Source organism: Trachypithecus francoisi, unplaced genomic scaffold, assembly GCF_009764315.1.
Source record: "Trachypithecus francoisi isolate TF-2019V2 unplaced genomic scaffold, Tfra_2.0 Lachesis_group1, whole genome shotgun sequence".
Taxonomy (NCBI): domain Eukaryota; kingdom Metazoa; phylum Chordata; class Mammalia; order Primates; family Cercopithecidae; genus Trachypithecus; species Trachypithecus francoisi.
Window position 1 is genome coordinate 83,926,272 of NW_022681454.1, and position 17,282 is coordinate 83,943,553.

At 36.7% G+C, this 17,282-nt stretch overlaps 1 protein-coding gene and 1 non-coding gene across 3 annotated transcripts in view; one reads left to right on the forward strand and one right to left on the reverse strand.

Moving 5' to 3' along the window:
- The window catches only part of GABRB1 (gamma-aminobutyric acid type A receptor subunit beta1), a 402,336-nt gene that overhangs the window by 121,436 nt on the left and 263,618 nt on the right, over positions 1-17,282 (reverse strand). The gene's annotated exons all lie outside the window — the stretch shown is intronic.
- LOC117086546 lies at positions 2,463-2,566 on the forward strand. The gene has a single exon (XR_004438441.1). It is a non-coding gene; the product is annotated as a small nucleolar RNA U13 (small nucleolar RNA).

Below are 17,282 nucleotides of genomic sequence, written 5' to 3' on the forward strand. Positions count from 1 at the left end.
ACCAAAACCAAACAGGACAGAAGTATAAATTGTGCAAAATTCCCAGCTCCCTAAGGGGATAAAAGCAGGCCCAGGACATTTCTTTTCTATTTAAATAAGCAACAAAGAAAACAAATAACTTGAAATTAGTGGAGAAACACTACTTCTAGAACAATGATTAGCACTGTAGTATGTCTTTTCATTTTTCCCCTATGTATGTGGACTTTTTGCATAATTGTAATCATACTTAGGATTCTGTTTCCTTCCCATTGAATCTTAATATCAGATACATTTTCCTCATCGGCATCAGGATTGTAATTTTTTCAATGGGAAACAGTATACTTTAAGTTGAACATTTAGGTGGCTTTCAATTTCATCAGTTTAAAATGAAGCTAAAACGTTTTCATGAATGTATTATTTTTCCACATTTTGGATTATTTTTCTAGCTAGTATCTAATAAATAGGATTATTATACCCAAAGATACAAAAATGTATACATCAAAAATGCTTTCTTCAAGAATTGTACTAAATTATAGTGTAAAATATTATTAATTTTCTTCACTGGTTCTCAATTGGATATTATAATATTTTTGTTCATTAAATAGATGAAAAATGGTACTTTTGTGATTTTAATTTTTTAATTACTAACAGGATGAAGTGTTTCTAATATAATTGTTTACAAGCTGCATTTGAAACTATTCTTTCTCTAGATACCAAAATTATTAGTGATATATCAATATATCAACTTATGACTAAAAGAATATCAGTAATAATATTAATTATCAGGCAGGAATAAAGAGTATCCCAATATAGATTAACTTTGCTGTTGTCTTATTCAGTTATGTAGATGAATAAATTTGTGTTGCTGAATTTAATATCTTTGTTGACATATATTTTTATGGTTTATTGTTAAACTTTTTTGGAAGAAGATGTAAGTTATAGAAATAAAAAATTAAAATAAGGTCTGTGTTGCTTTTCAGAGTTCACAATGAACACCATTAAAATAAAGCTAATTGAGAGGTGACCATATATTCTAAAAGACAAAAATAGGAAGGGGATTTTGTATATTTTCAAGTTAATAATTAAGCACTCCAGGTATCATGCTAATAATAAAACATGATTTCTGTCTCTGTGCTTTTCTGAGCATAAATCCATAAAAATAGCCATATTTAAAAGCTACAAAACAAAGTTAGTTTTATTTTCTATTCATTTTTATAGGTCCAGTGTTAAATAGGTAAATTCTGGAGGAGTCAGTGTATCAACAAAACACTATTTTTTAAAAATAAGAAATACTATATATTTCTATAACAAAGAAATTATAAATTAATATAATGAGAGATCATTTTCTAGCTATCTGAGATTGGCCAAGATTGTCTGGTGACATTGGATTTTTGTGTCCCTTTGGGAAAATTAGGAGTTATACTCTTGGTGAGAAAATAAATGGATACATCCACCATGGTAAATATTTTGACAACATCTGGATTCAGTGATTACCTCTAGACTCTGTCACTATACTTCCAGTTCCTGACTCACTGCACACAAGGAAACATAAGTAGAGGTGTTCCTCAAGCACTCCTTGTAAAAGCAAAATGAGTAAACATCAAAATGGTCCAGCAAAGCTAAATGGATACACACCTCTAGTGTATATACAGTGGATTACTTTACAGCAGTTAAAATGAATAAAATACGTCTACCTGTATGAACATGGGTATGTCTTACATAGTGTTGTGTGGAAAACAAACAAACAAATGAAACAAGAAGAGATGCTTACCAAAACTATATTTATTTAAAATTTTATAAGAATGAAACATTAGCATATATACCTTAGGGAATCACATATGTGTAGCAAATTTTTAAAAATGTACACATTTAAAGGATATCCAATAATTTTAGAATAGTGGTTATCTCTAGGGAGGGAGAGGTAGAGGAATGAAAAAAGATAGGATGGGATGAAGGTGGTACTGGAATAATCTAAAATTCCTCCTCCCATCATTGGTTCCTTCCTTCCTTTTTTCCTCCCTCCTTTCCTTCCTCTTTTCCACCCTCCTTTCTCCTCTCCCCTTCTCCTATCTCTACCTTGCATCTCCCATCTCTACTTCACACCTTCTACCTTCTATCTTCTATCTCTATCTCACCCTGCACCTTGTTTCCACTGTTCCTCTCCCTCCCACCCCAAATCCTCCCCTTCCTCCTACCCCACCCCTCCCCTTCCCATCCCTCTTTTCTCTTTCCTCCCCTTCTCTTCTTTTTTTTTTTTTTTCTTGTCAATTGTGTTATTTATTTTATTTTACTTTATTTCACTTTAAGTTCTGGGCTACATGTGCAGAATGTGCAGGTTTGTTACATCCCGTCTTTTGTCCATCTTTCCATCGTTCTTTCTTTAAAGGAAGCTGAAGCAAATAGGGCAACATATTATATTTTTAACCTCTCCGTTACTTTCCAATTTGATATCCTTAGACAAACAGATAAATCCTCAAGTGAAGATCCTTTTGTAGTACATGAGCATGATGATTTAATTTCCATACACAGGTGTAAGATACGCCTCTCTCAAACCTTGTTATGAGGTCAGCACATTACCCTTCTGATATTTTAAAAAAGAAAAATATCCCAAAATAATTCCACTTACACTCTTACAGTCTTATTTTAAATGTTGCTTTGAACTGGGCATAGCCACCTTCCTGTCCCCAGTTCGAGTTACAACAGGAACAGTAAAGGAACACAAAGATTATCTCTCCATCACATTGACTCTACACCTAATTGGTATTTAATACTGGGTGATGATTATGATCCTTCAAAATGAGTTCCTTCAATGAAGAAATTCATCAACTTACATGGATCTTGGCGTTTGAAACTGACATATATTTCTCCACATTTCTCATTATTGCAATTACACATTTATTTATTTGATTACTTGTTTCTCGTGTGACTCCCACCTGAATAGATGGGAAGTACCCCATAGGAAATGATCTCATAATGATCCATGTACTAGGGCTCAGTGTCTGATACAGAATTGGTGTGTAAAGTAATGAAATTAATATGAAAATTAAGGAAACACTGAAATCGTTACTTTTCTAAAGAAGAAAGAAGACAACCAGTGTGATGTCTTCATTAAAAAATTATGCCACTGTTGCTTGGAAAATATATTCATGGTAAAGATCCATTTTCTTTATCCTGACTAAATTCTCATTAAAAATCATTTTGAGTCCATTGGTTAAATAAACAACCACAGATCATTGTCAGTTGAATGATTTCCAGGGCCAAGAAACTACTAAAAGGATGCTTAAATTAGACTAGATATTTTAGGACCTCCTAATTGTTAAATTGTACACACCCTGTGGCTTGAGGGAGAGGCAGCTAAAACACTGGTATACACATTGAATAGTCTAAGCATAAACACGGGTTAAGGTCCTACTTCTTCTCTTACTATTAGGAATACAAATAGATTAGGGCCTCAAAGTACAAAATGTTGGTTTCTTTTCAAGAAACAAAATGATTGTCCTTGCCAAAAGAATAAATGAATGAGGCTTTCAGTGATTAATCTATGTGTGAGTTTCCTCCCATATTAAGTGAGTGAACCAGTGGCTGGACTTTTCTATGAGAAAAGCAAGTATTTACATGGTACAAGAGGATTTCTGTTTTTAACCATTAAAACACCATTTTTTGATTAGTGTCATTGGAATGCTAACTTCATGAACAATTAAAAATTAATATTTTCTGGCAGATTTTAGTAGCTCCATACATAAAATCCAGGGGAAGATAAATGAAGTCATATGGTTCTGATTCACTGCTAGTGTTACAAACCATTGTGAATTTGATCACAATCCAATTTGCATTTCAAATATCATCTAAATTTGATTAATTTCCATTTGTAACATTGTAAACTGGAAAAAATATGTCAAAAGCAATTTGTTTAGAAAACAATCAGAGATAAGAGACAGTCTATGAAATGAAAGAATGTACAAATCAAACATCTGATAAGGGGTTAATATCCAAAATTTCTAAGGAACTCATACAAATCAATAGTAAGAAAACAAGTAACCCAGCTAAAAGATGGGCAAAGGATTTGAATGGATACTTTTCAAAAGGAGACAAATAACCAACATGTATATGAAAAAAATGTTCAATATCACTAATTATTAGAGGTGCAAATTAAAATCAAAATATTACCTCACATCCTTTAGAATGGTTATTATTGAAAAGATGAAAGATAAATGTTGGTGAGTTGTGGGGAAAAGAGAAGCCTAGCACACTGTTGGTGAGAATGTAAATTAGTACAGCCATTACGGAACCAGCATGGAAGTTCCTCAAAAAATTAAAAATAGAGCTACCGTATGATCCTGCAATCCCACTACTGGGTATATAGTCAAAGGAAACAAAATCAGTCTGTTGAAGAGATATCTGCATTCCCATGTTCATTGCAAGGATATGGAATCAACTAAGTGTCCATTAACAGTTGAATGGATAAAGAAAAAGTGATGTACAGATACACAATGAAATACTATTCAGTTTTAAAAAAGAAGGAAGTCTTGTCATTTACAATAACATAGATAAACCTAGAAGACATTAGGCTAAGTGAAATAAGCCAGGCCCAGAATGGCAAATGCCACATGATTTCACTCATATGTGGAATCTAACAAGTTAAAGTCATAGAAGTAGAGAATAGAATGCTGGTTACTAGGAACTGAGTGGGGATGGGGGATTAGAGAGATAATCAGTCACTCTAGTTAATAATAATGTATTCTTGAAAATTGCTAAAAGAGTAGATTTTAAAAAAATGATATGTGGGGTAATGCATATGTGAATTAGAACAATTTAGCCATTCCACAATGTATAGATATGTCAAAATAGCATGTTGTACATAATAAATATATACAGTTTTTATTTGTCAGTTAAAAATAAATGATAAAAAGGTAACTTTAAATAAATCTGATCTTATATTTGTACCTTTAAGATAGAGTAAAAAATGAAGAAAATAAAGCAATGTTTAGAGAAGCATTAAAACTGAAACATACATGGACATATAGGAAGATATTTCAAAAATAGTTTGTCACAAGAAGTAGCATGATGTTATTTCCTATATAGGTTTCATATATTTTTTATTAGCATCATTAGAATTATATATATGTATATATATATATAGAGAGAGAGCACCTTCAACATTCACCTTAAACATTTAAAGTGTAATTTAAACTATAACATTGTTCTTTATTAAAGATTAACAATGCAAATTTATTCATGTTTATTTCAATTTGTGTGCAAATACATCAGTTATACTGCAAGAAGGCTGTGGCTTCTAAAATTCAATTTCAAATTAATTACAAAATTCACAGAGGTTCTGTGTTTTTTTTTTAGAGTAGTCAAACTTTTTAAATTAAGTTTTAGTAACTAGAATTTCAGAGTAAATAAATGTGCATTTCTTCTGATCTTCCCTTTCCTACCACCACCTCTCAAACTAAAAACAACAAAACAAACTTCTAAATACACTGTATTCATAAAGAACATGTGAACACATAGCGTATACATTGTTAAAGTTAAAAAATGTACTTTTTTTTTTTCGTGTGAATAAGAAATTTATTTGAAGAAAGCATAGGAGAGCTAAGAAGGAGCTCCTTGTACTGCTTCTTACTCTCAGAGGAATTTCATATCCTTCTGCCTAAAGCTGCTTCATAAAGACTTTCTTTCAAGTAACTGAAGGTCATTTTGTCTGCCAGTGCATTCAAGTTTAAAAGTAACATTTATCATGAATTCCCTTTTATATGTATGCATACGTACTAACACCACAGGTACTGTTCTTTTTTTTTATACTTTAAGTTCTAGGGTACATGTGCACAACGTGCAGGTTTGTTATATATGTATACATGTGCCATGTTGGTGTGCTGCACCCATTAACTCATCTTTTACATAAGGTATATCTCCTAATGCTATCCTTTCCTGCCCCTCCAACAATAGAACCATGTGTGTGATGGTCCCCTTCCTGTGTCCAAGTGACCTCATTGTTCAATTCCCACCTATGAGTGAGAACATGCAGTGTTTGGTTTTCTGTTCTTGCGATAGTTTGCTGAGAATGATGGTTTCCAGCTGCATCCATGTCCCTACAAAGGACATGAACTCATCCTTTTTTATGGCTGCATAGTATTCCATGGTGTATATGTGCCACATTTTCTTAATCCAGTCTGTCATTGATGGACATTTGGGTTGGTTCCAAGTCTTTGCTATTGTGAATAGTGCCACAATAAACATACGTGTGCATGTGTCTTTATAGCAGCATGACTTATAATCCTTTGGGTATATCCCCAGTAATGGGGTGGCTGGGTCAAATGGTATTTCTAGTTCTAGATCCTTGAGGAATCGCCATACTGTTTTCCACAATGGTTGAACTAGTTTACAGTCCCACCAATAGTGTAAAAGTGCTCCTATTTCTCCACATCCTCTCCAGCACCTGTTGTTTCCTGATTTTTTTAATGATTGCCATTCTAACTGGTGTGAGATGGTATCTCATTGTGGTTTTGATTTGCATTTCTTTGATGGCCAGTGATGATGAGTGTTTTTTCATGTATCTGTTGGTTGTATACATGTCTTCTTTTGAGAAGTGTCTGTTCATATCCTTTGCCCACTTTTTGATGGGGTTGGTTTTTTCTTGTAAATTTGATTGAGTTCTTTATAGGTTCTGGATATTAGCCCTTTGTCAGATGAGTAGATTGCAAATATTTTCTCCCATTCTGTAGGTTGCCTGTTCACTCTGATGGTAGTTTCTTTTGCTGTGCAGAAGCTCTTCAGTTTAATTACATCCCATTTGTCAATTTTGGCTTTTGTTGCTGTTGCTTTTGGTGTTTCAGACATGAAGTCCTTGCCCATGCCTATGTCCTGAATGGTATTACCTAGGTTTTCTTCTAGGATTTTTATGGTTTTAGGTCTAACATTTAAGTCTCTAATCCATCTTGAATTAATTTTCGTATAAGGAGTAAGGAAAGGATCCAGTTTCAGCTTTCTACTTATGGCTAGTCAATTTTCCCAGCACCATTTATTAAATAAGGAATCCTTTCCCCATTTCTTATTTTTGGCAGGTTTGTCAAAGATCAGATGTCTGTAGATGTGTAGTATTATTTCTGAGGGCTCTGTTCTGTTCCATTGGTCTATATCTCTGTTTTGGTACCAGTACCATGCTGTTTTGGTTACTGTAGCCTTGTAGTATAGTTTGAAGTCAGGTAGTGTGATGCCTCTAGCTTTGTTCATTTGGCTTAGGATTGTCTTGGCAATGCAGTGTCTTTTTTGGTTCCAATATGAACTTTAAAGTGATTTTTTCCAATTCTGTGAAGAAAGTCATCTGTAGCTTAATGGGGATGGCATTGAATCTATAAATTACCTTGGGTAGTATGGCCATTTTCACAATATTGATTCTTCCTATCCATGAGCATAGTATGTCCTTCCATTTGTTTGTGTCCTCTTTTATTTCACTGAGCAGTGGTTTGCAGTTCTCCTTGAAGAGGTCCTTTACATCCCTTGTAAGTTGGATTCCTAGGTATTTCAAGGGAAATGATACATAGAACTTTGCCTAGGTTACATTAAACATAATTAATTTCTGTGATCATTACACTTCAGAATAACAAAAGTCACGATAACCATTTTCAGGTTTATGGAAACCTGAAATTGGAACCTGAATGTTCCAATTAACTCCAGTAATTAATCAATCTGAATGAGAGGCTCTTTTGGTACCTTGCCTATTTAAATGAATAAACAAATTGTGAAGTCCTATTATACAAGAAGTGCATAAATTAGAGCTACATTTTAGTAGAGATCATTATTCTACTGAGTAAATTCAAAATCTTGTACCCAGAAAGTCTTATTTTTAAACCTAATTGTTAATTAAGAAAATATTGTACCATAAACACATAGACCCTAATTTTGAATATTCCTTATGCATCATAATTTGAATTTAAAAACATGACTCACAGGAAAGGATTCTTGAATTTTGTATATTTAAAAATATTTAAATGCAGTTTATTAAGTTAATATTTGTGAATCTTATATTAATTATTAGTAGTCTTACAGTAAATGATATATTCAGAAATATGCGGAACTTGCAATATCACTTATGAAAATAGGTTTTTCTAATAAAAGTAAGTAAAAATAACATTCCTCTCTTGAGTCATTTCCTAAAATTTCACATTCAAATTTTCTATAAATAAGTTGCTCCATTTAAATGCTACATTTAATACAGCAACTAGAAATAGGAAAATGGAAGAAACAGTACTAAGCACTTTGCATATATTATCTTTTTAAATCCTCACAGTATCTCCCCTGTACATTGGGAATTGTTGGATCAAAAGAGAAATCTTAGTATATCAGAGGAGGGAAACATATGAGCATGAATTTTGTGCTATGTTTAATCTTGATCTGTGGCAAAGTACAGATCTGAATGTATAAGCACTCTACATTTCTTTATATTTATAATTCAGAAAGGGCTTTACTTTTCGTTATGCAGGGAAAAAAAAATTGTGAAAGATTTTGTAATGAACCGAAAAGATGACCAGATGTCTAGTAGACAAAATTGTTTCACCTTCACTGTCTATGAATTATTTTGGAACTATCTACATTATTTAAAAATGATAGAAATGTAACAAATTTCTACCTGTAGAATTGCAATTGCAATTGATTATTACCCTGTGGATATTGGACAATTTTGCCAATTTGCATATATTTGTAAATTCTTTTCAGTATGCTATGTTTTTTCAGTATACTACGTCTTTTCAGCGTATCTGGTCCTTGGATTCTCCTTTGAATGAGCTGTAGCATCTTACTAAATCTCTCATTAATTAATGGGTTAATTGAAATCTCTTTTTTTTTCTTTTTTGAGACATGGGCTAGCTCAGTTGCCCAGTCTGGAGTGCAGTGGTGTGATCATGGCTCACTACAGCCTCAACTTCCTGGGCTCAAGTGATCCCCTGACCTTTAGTCTCCCAAGTAGCTGAGACTACAGGCACGCACCACCATGTCTGCCTAATTTTTTATTGTAGAGATGGGAGTCTCAGTATGTTGTCCAGGCTGTTCTTGAATTACTGGGTTCAAGCAATCTCCCTCCCTGAACCAAAGTGTTGGAATTACAGGTGTGAGCCACCATGTCCAACCTCATTAAAATCTTTAATCCATGTTTGTTTTATAGTTTTACATGAATTTATCTTTTTAAACTGATTGCCCATGAACTGTTTTGGAGGTAATCCACTATAATATGCAATAGATTTATTTAATAGAGCCAGGTAAAATGTGTTGCCAGAATAGTGTATCTTATTAGGAGACTTAAGCTTGGTACGTCTTTTTGGTTCCCAGAAATGAAACCCAAGAGGCAACAGAACCTAATTTTGCTGACTGAATTTCTCTATTTTTCTTCCCTCTACTGATTTTTGTTTCCGGTTTGCTTATAGCCACTAGCTTATTCTCCATTGGTGACAGCAATGACTGGGAATTTGGTTTCATGATCTGATCATCTAGTGATTTATACAAATGGCTAACAGGTTATAGAGACGTGAGTTCTATACTCTTTGGGTGACAGGTAACAGAGAGATTGGTTTGTTTACATATACATACATATATATACACATACGTATGTGTATATATATATGTATGTATATATATGTATATGTATATCCTCTTTGTCCATTTTGAGCTTAAATCAATTAAGAATCTTGTACTCAGTGGAATGGAAAGCTGTTTGATATTTGGACCATGAGTTTTTGGGTTTCAATGTTTACTATCAACCTGTGGCAAAAGTGTTGATCTGAATTTATAAGCACACTAAGTGACTTTGTGCCTGTATCAAAATATCTCATGTACGCCATAAATATATACACCTACTATGTACCCACAAATATTAAAAATAAAAAATTTAAAAAGGTCTTTACCTCTCATTGTATGAGAGCATTGACAAATTACATTATAAAGACTCAATATAAAGGGGCTGTGTCTTGATTGATTTAGATAAATAAGTGCTAATATAAATAAAATATGCTAACATTAATACTACATAGTATTCAAGATTATGAAAAATATAAATTTGTGTTTAAATAAACTGGACCATTATTCTGACAAACTTTATGTCAATAGTAATTATGTTTTGTGATATGTCAGCTTGAAGATAATTTTTACAATGTCCCGTTTAAAGCCGAGGACTGATATTGATCTTATTTAATGAATAATCATTGGATACTTAGATAATTTCTAAGTAAGGTAGAATACTTAAACATTGATTACTAAGCATGCTTTTATATTTATGTACATTTGCTTCCTTTTTATGCTGTGGAGTGGTTGTAGCTTTGGGGCATGTTAATGAGTGTATTTATTTTAGTCACTTTAAAAAGATGTTAAAAGAATATGTATGGTCATATAAATTTGTGTTATATGTTTTCATAAGTTCTGCTAGTCAGCTGAAATACTTATATATAATGGACAATTTTCAGTATTACACTCCCTAGTTTTCTTTGTGAAATACAAGTTCATTTTTGGTTAAAAATTATAATTAATAGGACGGAGACTATTTTAGAAGCAATAGAAACAAAGAAATACAACTTATGTGTGTGTCTTTATTATTCCAGAAATAGAAAAGGTTTATCCTAAAGCCATGGTTCTTAAAATTTTGATCTTAGATTCATTTATACTCTTTTTTTTTTTTTTGAGACGGAGTCTTGCTGGAGTGCAGTGGCGCAATCTCCGCTCACTGCAAGTTCCACCTCCTGGGTTCACGCCATTCTCCTGCCTCAGCCTCCTGAGTATCTGGGATTACAGGTGCCCACCACCACGCTCAGCTAATTTTTTTGTATTTTTAGTAGAGATGGGGTTTCACTGTGTGAGCCGAGATGGTCTCGATCTCCTGACCTTATCATCCGCCTGCCTCCGCCTCCCAAAGTGTTGGGATTAGGGGTGAGAGCCATCGCGCCCGGCCCATTTATACTCTTAAATGACTATAAAACAGGCACCCATGACCCTATCTTAACTAAATGTTCAAATCTTTGATAAGTTTTTGATTTTTCCATTTCTAAATCAGTTTATATCTATATCTATATATATTTTTTGCATTTTAAACTATTTTTTTATTTTCCCAGAGTGCTCCTGAAAATCTCAAAGTAATTTTGTAAGGATTGCACATAAGAAGTTTTAAAGTAAGAAAATGTGTTTAGGACCAGGCACAATGGCTCATGCCTGTAATCCCAGCACTTAGGGAGGCTGAGGTGGGTGGATCACCAGTGGTCAGGAGTTTGAGACCAGCCTGAGTAACATGGAGAAACCCCTATCTCTATAAAAGTACAAAATTAGCCAGGCGTGGTGGCACATGCCTGTAATCCCAGCTACTTGGGAGGCTGAGGCTGGAGAATCGCTTGAACCTGGGAGGCGGAGGTTGTGGTGAGCTGAGATCACACCATTGCACTCCAGCCTGGGTGACAAGAGCGAAATTCCATCTCAAAAAACAAACAAACCAAGAAAAACAACAACAACAACAACAACAAAACTATGTACTTACTCTGCCCCCAAATTTGTATAAGTAAAATATTATTAATAAAAATATTGCAGAGTGTTCATGCTATGATTTAAATGTTTGTCCCCTCCAAAATTCATGTTGAAATTTAATTGCTATTGTAACTGTATTAAAAGGTTGGACTATTAAGAGGTGATTTGGCCATGAGGGCTCCACCCTCAAGAACTGATGAATAATATTATCATGAGAGTGGGCTCATTATAAAAGAGGGATTTCAGCACCCTCCCTCCCTCTCTCTCTTCCTCTGTCTCTTACCTTTTCTTGTCCTTTCACCTTTACCCATGGAATGACATAGCAAGAAGGCCTTTGCCAGATGCCAGGCCCTCCTCAATCTTGGATTTTGCAGCCTCTAGTGCCATGAGTCAATAAATTTCTGTTCACAATAAATTACCCAGTCTGTGATAGTCTCTTATAGCAGCCCCAAAGCAAATTAAGACAGGAGGTTTTATGAGAAGTCCCTGGAAATTTTTCAGTGCCTTTGCTTTCCGTAAATTCTTTTAAGCTCGGGGGATATACTGTATAAAACTCTTTTCAAAATAGCTTTTCTAGCTTTTCTGTTTATTAGAGCCCTCAAGGGGCTTTGCCTAAAGATATTAAGTAACAACAGTAAAGTATTTTCAAGTATAATTTCTGTTATTTTTATAAGTACATTTTTTAAAGTAAATTTTTTAAAAGTATACTTGTCCATGTATTAGTTCATTTTCACACTGCTGATAAAGACATATCTGAGACTGGACAATTTACAAAAGAAAGGGGTTTATTGGACTTACAGTTCCACATGCTGGGGAGGCCTCACAATCATGGTGGAAGGTGAAAGGCACATCTCATATGGTGGCAGACAAGGGAAGAGAGCTTGTGCAGGAAAACTCCCTCTTATAATGACTATCAGATCTCATAAGGCTTACTCACTACCACAAGAACAGCATGGGAAAGGCCTGCACCCATGATTCAATTACCTCCCACTGGGTCCTACCCATAACACTTGGGAATTCCAGATGAGATTTGGGTGGGGACAAAACCAAACCCTATCATTCCACCCCTGTCCCCTCCCAAATCTCATGTCCTCACATTTCAAAACCAGTCATGCCTTCCCAACAGTCCCCAAAAGTCTTAACTCATTTCAGCATTAACTCAAAAGTCCACAGTCTAAAGTCTCATCTGAGACAAGGCAAATCTCTTCCACCTATAAGCCTATAAAATCAAAAGCAAGTTAGTCACTTCCTAGATACAGTGGGGGTACAGGCATTGGATAAATACATCCATTCTAAATGGGAAACACTGGCCAAAACAAAGAGGCTATAGGGTCCATGCTAGTCTGAAATCCAGCAAGGCACTCAAATCTTACAGCTCCAAAATGATCTCCTTTGACTCTGTTTGGACGAAGGGGGCAAGATGATGCACTTCCGGGTTCTTCATCACTAACTTTTCCCGCGCGCGTGAAAATGCAGCCGGCACCCAGGAAGGTGCAGACCAACCGGGCATGAGCTAGGTGACGTCAATCCGAAGAGACCAAGATTTACCTGGTCGCACCTACGGAACGCCCCCTGACATGCCCGTGCCCCACCTATTGCCCTCCCACTCCTAGAAAAGCCGCTCCCTGGGAGCCCATGGTGCGGACTTCCCAGCCCCCACTCTTGTCAGGACTGCATCAGGAGCTCCACCAGAGAGCCCCACCGGGTGACTCTCTCGGCCTCCTTTGCCAGAGGCCAACAGACCTCACCCCCACACCTTCTTCCCTGAAGCTAGGTGACCAAAAATAAATTTGCAGTTTTGCTCCTAGCCTTGCCTACTCGCTGGTTCTTTTGTGCCCGCTCTGGTGGCCTTAGAAAAACAAATCAGACTCCATGTCTCACATCCAGATCAGGCTGATGAAAGAGACGGCTTCCCATGGTCTCGGGTGGCTCTTCCTCTGTGGCTTTGATGGGTATAGCCCCCTCCTAGTTGATTTCATAGGCTGGCATTGAGTGTCTTCAGCTTTTCCAGACACATGGTGCAAGCTTTGGTGGATCTACCATTCTGCAACCTGGAGGACAGTGGCCCTTTTCTCACAGCTTCACTAGGCAGTGCCCCATACGGACTCTGTGGGGCCTCTGACACCACATTTCCCTTCCACACTGCCCTAGCAGAGGTTCTCCATGAAGGCCCCAGTCCTGTAACAAACTTCTGCCTGTGCATTCAGGCATTTCCAGATATCTTCTGAAATCTGGGCAGAGGTTCCCAAACCTCAATTCTTGACCTCTGTGCACCCACTGGCTCAACACCTTGTGGAAGCTGCCAAGGCCGGGGGCTTCCGTCCTCTGGAGCAACAGCCTGAGCTGTACCTTACCCCATTTTAGTCATTGCTAGAGTGACTGGGACACAGGGCACCAAGACCCTAGACTACACACAGTAGGGGGACCCTGGGCCCATTCCAGGAAACCATTTCCTCCTAGGCCTCCTAGCCCTTGATGGGAGGGGCTGCCGTGAAGACCTCTGAAATGCCCTGGAGACATTTTCCCCATTGTCTTGGGATTAACACTGGGCTCCTCATTACTTATGCAAATTTCTGCAGTCAGCTTGAATTTCTCCTCAGAAAATGAGTTTTTCTTTTCTATCACATTGTCAGGCTGCAAATTTTCTAAACTTTTATGCTCTGCTTCCCTTACGAAACTGAATACCTTTACCAGAACCCAAGTCACCTTTTGAATGCTTTGCTGCTTAGAGATTTCTTCCACCATATACCCTAAATTATCTCTCTTGAGTTCAAAGTTCCACAGATCTCTAGGGCAGGGGCCAAATGCCACCACCAGCATCTTTGCTAAAACATAACAAGAGTCACCTTTTATCCAGTTCCCAAAAAGTACCTCCTTTCCATCTGAGACCACCTCAGTCTGCACCTTATTGCCCATATCGCTATCAGGCTTTTGGTCAAAGCTATTCAACAAGTCTCCAGGAAATTCCAAACTTTCTCACATTTTCCTATCTTCTTCTGAGCCCTCCAAAGTGTTCCAATCCCTGCCTGTCACCTGGTTCCAAAGTTGCTTCCACATTTTCAAATGTCTCTTTAGCAACACCTCATTCTACTGGTACCAATTACTGTATTAGTCTGTTTTTATGCTGCTGATAAAGGCATACCCGAGACTGGGCAATTTACAAAAGAAAGATAATTTATTGGAGTTACATTTCCACGTGGTGGAGGAGGCCTCACAATCATAGTGGAAAGTGAAAGTCATGTCTCCACATGGTGGCAGACAAGAGAAGAGAGCTTGTGCAGGAAGACTCCCTCTTATAATAACCATCAGATCACAGGAGACTTACTATCATGAGAACAGCAATGGAAAGAACTGCCCCCATGATTCAATTACCTCCCACTGGGTCCCTTCCACAACACTTGGGAATTCAAGATGAGATCTGGGTGGAGACACAGCCAAACCATATCAATCCACAACTGCATTTCATTAATTTGAATCTAACAAATCTAGATAGCAAGTTTTCATCCTATCCCCACATGTGCTATAGAGATCTACTTGTAGGCAAAATTGTGAAGTAGAGAGGAGTCAGTATTTCTCACTGCTTTTGGGGATCGTGTGCCTCATTTATTAGCTTTTCTTACTCTCGTCACAACTTAAAAGTGCCCTGAATCACATTCTCCAAAAGTTCTCAATGTTCTTTACCATGTTATTTCTACTTCTGGGTAATGAAATGCCATAACATAGTTTAAATGTAATGGTTATAAAAGTCCAAGGCTCAAAATGGTTAAGACACTACTGAAGTTAGGTTTTCAGGTAGTTTGTATCTTGTTATGATTTAATTTATCATCCCAGGCTGTACATACAGGGAGGTAAGGTGAATAAAGCATCTTATATCATACGTGGGTTTCCATCACACATCCAGTACGCCCCTATAATTTTGGCAGTTAAATCAGCTAATTGGAAGACCATGCTCCTTCCAATACTATTTTAGTGTGTGACCAATTTGCCATGGTGAGCACAAATCAGATCAAATAACAAATAGAAAAAGAAATTCTGTGTGGTGGAGTCAGACTAATTTTCCTAGAATCCAGGCTGAAGGTGAGGACAGATGGTGTAGGTTCACATCATTTGGTTTGTTATAATCTATGAAAACTCTTCCCCACCCCTAATAACGATTTCAATTTGTAATTACTACTATTTCAGGTTTGACTGCAACTATGATGTAATGAGATTGCTGTGTCAGTTGGATCTGATTTCAAAGAGATAATGCACTTTTTCCTTTCTGAATGAGTTCATTTAAAATAATAGGTTCAAAATGGAAACAAAAACTGGCAGAAATAAAGGCTCTTGAAAACATGGCATTCCTTTAGTTTTCACTCAGACAGCACTGGGAATTGACAGGGTCTCTGTGGACTGATGGTCTCTGTTTCACATCATCACAGATAATAATGGATCCTCAGGGAAGAGTCAAAAAATTCGTCTGTTGCTGATGTGCATGTCTCCCTGGCTGAGAAGCAAAAAACAAACTCAGGCCCCAAAAAAGAGGCTTGTGCTGATTTCTTCACTTGTTCACTCATGCATATTGATCATCTTTACAATAAGGCGCTTTGCTAGTAAATATATTTTAAAAATATAAGATGTACATAAGATGTATATACTATTAGAAGTATAGGATATGGATGTAATTTCTGTGGTTAAGAATGTGAACTCTAGGTAGACTGCTTGTCTCCATAGCCAGGCTCCATCGGCTGTTGACTTTGGGCAAGTTACCTGACTTCTCTGGACTCAGTTTCCTCTTTTCTCAGTTGTGATAATTTTAGTACTTAAGTAAAATAACACCTATAAAGCATTTAAAAGTTGCCATGAAAGACTAGGATTCAATAAACATTTGCTATGATGAATGATGATGATTAAATTACTTACCACAAGGTGCCTCCAAATCACTAAACATCCCAGTCATAGACTTAATACATTACAGGAGCTGTTAGACCTTAGGAAAACATTATTAAGATAGAAGCCCTGGCCAGGCGTGGTGGCTCATGCCTGTAATTTCAGCATTTTGGGAGGCTGAGGCGGACAGATCATGAGGTCAGGAGACAAGACCATCCTGGCTAATGCGGTGAAACCCCATTACTACTAAAAGTACAAAAAATTAGCCAGGTGTGGTGGCAGGTGCCTGTAGTCCCAGCTACTTGGGAGGCTGAGGCAGGAGAATCACTTGAACTCAGGAGGTGGAGGTTGCAGTGAGCCGAGATCGTGCCACTGCACTCCAGCCTGGGCGACTGAGCAAGACTCCATCTCAATAGTAACAATAATAATAATAATAATAAGCCCTGTTCTCAAGGGTCAAGATGCTAACAATCTTGTGGGTGGTGCAGACATACTACATCAGTGTTCTGTGATTAGTGCTACACTAGACGAGTATAGGCTGATTTGTTGCCTATCTACTGCCATATAACAAATTACTCCAAAAATTAGTAGCTTAAAACAACAAATATGTTATTTCACAGATTTTGTGAGCCAACAAACTGGGCTTGATGTAGTTTAGTGCCTTTGCCTCAAGACCTTTCACAAGGTTGCAATCAAGTTGCTGGCTGGGACTGTGGTCATATCTGAAAGCTCCACTGAGTGATGATTCATACTCAAGCTCATTTTCAAGGTTGTTGGTAGGGTTAAGTTCCTCATATGCTGTTGGACGGAGAACCTCAGTATCTTGCTGGCAGTTGGAGACCTCTTTCTGTTTCTTGTCACATAGGCATGTCCATAGGGAAACTCTCAACTGGCTTCCATTAGAGCAAGTGAAAAACAGCAAGAGCCAGCTGGCTAGA